The 434-nt window shown below is 61.8% G+C and overlaps 1 protein-coding gene across 1 annotated transcript in view; it reads right to left on the bottom strand.

Annotated features, from left to right (window-relative positions):
* Positions 1-434, bottom strand: part of RAI1 (retinoic acid induced 1) — a 73229-nt gene that overhangs the window by 4098 nt on the left and 68697 nt on the right. The window lies entirely within an intron of this gene.

Below are 434 nucleotides of genomic sequence, written 5' to 3'. Positions count from 1 at the left end.
CAGCTCAGAAAGAATGGACCTCCCACAGCATACACTCTCTCCTTGTCTAGTCTCCGTAATTTTGCACAAGGATCGTGGTTTCCTGTCTGTCCCTCTCAAATGGAAGCCGCGAGGGGCTGGACAATGCTGGGTGGAGAAAGAGTACGAGATGGGAGACCCAGGGAGCACGCCAGGTCTGTCTGTGCCGCACGCTGTGGCCACGGGCGAGGGAGCGTGTCTGTGAAGATGTGAGGGCTGACGGGCCGGCAAGCGTGGGCTCCCGATTCAGAGTGGGATACACCGCGCAGCAGCTCTGACTGTGAATGAGGCCACGGGCTGGGGAAGTGGCAGAGCCCACGTTAAAATCCAGCTCCGTGCTGAGTGGAAGGTTAGAGCCAGCGAGGCCCCGTCCCCGCTCCAGCTCCCTCCCCCCTGAGGGGCTCACCCCCCAGCCC

This window comes from Myotis brandtii, unplaced genomic scaffold (assembly GCF_000412655.1).
Source record: "Myotis brandtii unplaced genomic scaffold, ASM41265v1 scaffold314, whole genome shotgun sequence".
Classification (NCBI taxonomy): Eukaryota; Metazoa; Chordata; class Mammalia; order Chiroptera; family Vespertilionidae; genus Myotis; species Myotis brandtii.
Note: the sequence above shows the minus strand (reverse complement) of the source record. Positions and strands in the feature narration are given on the sequence as shown.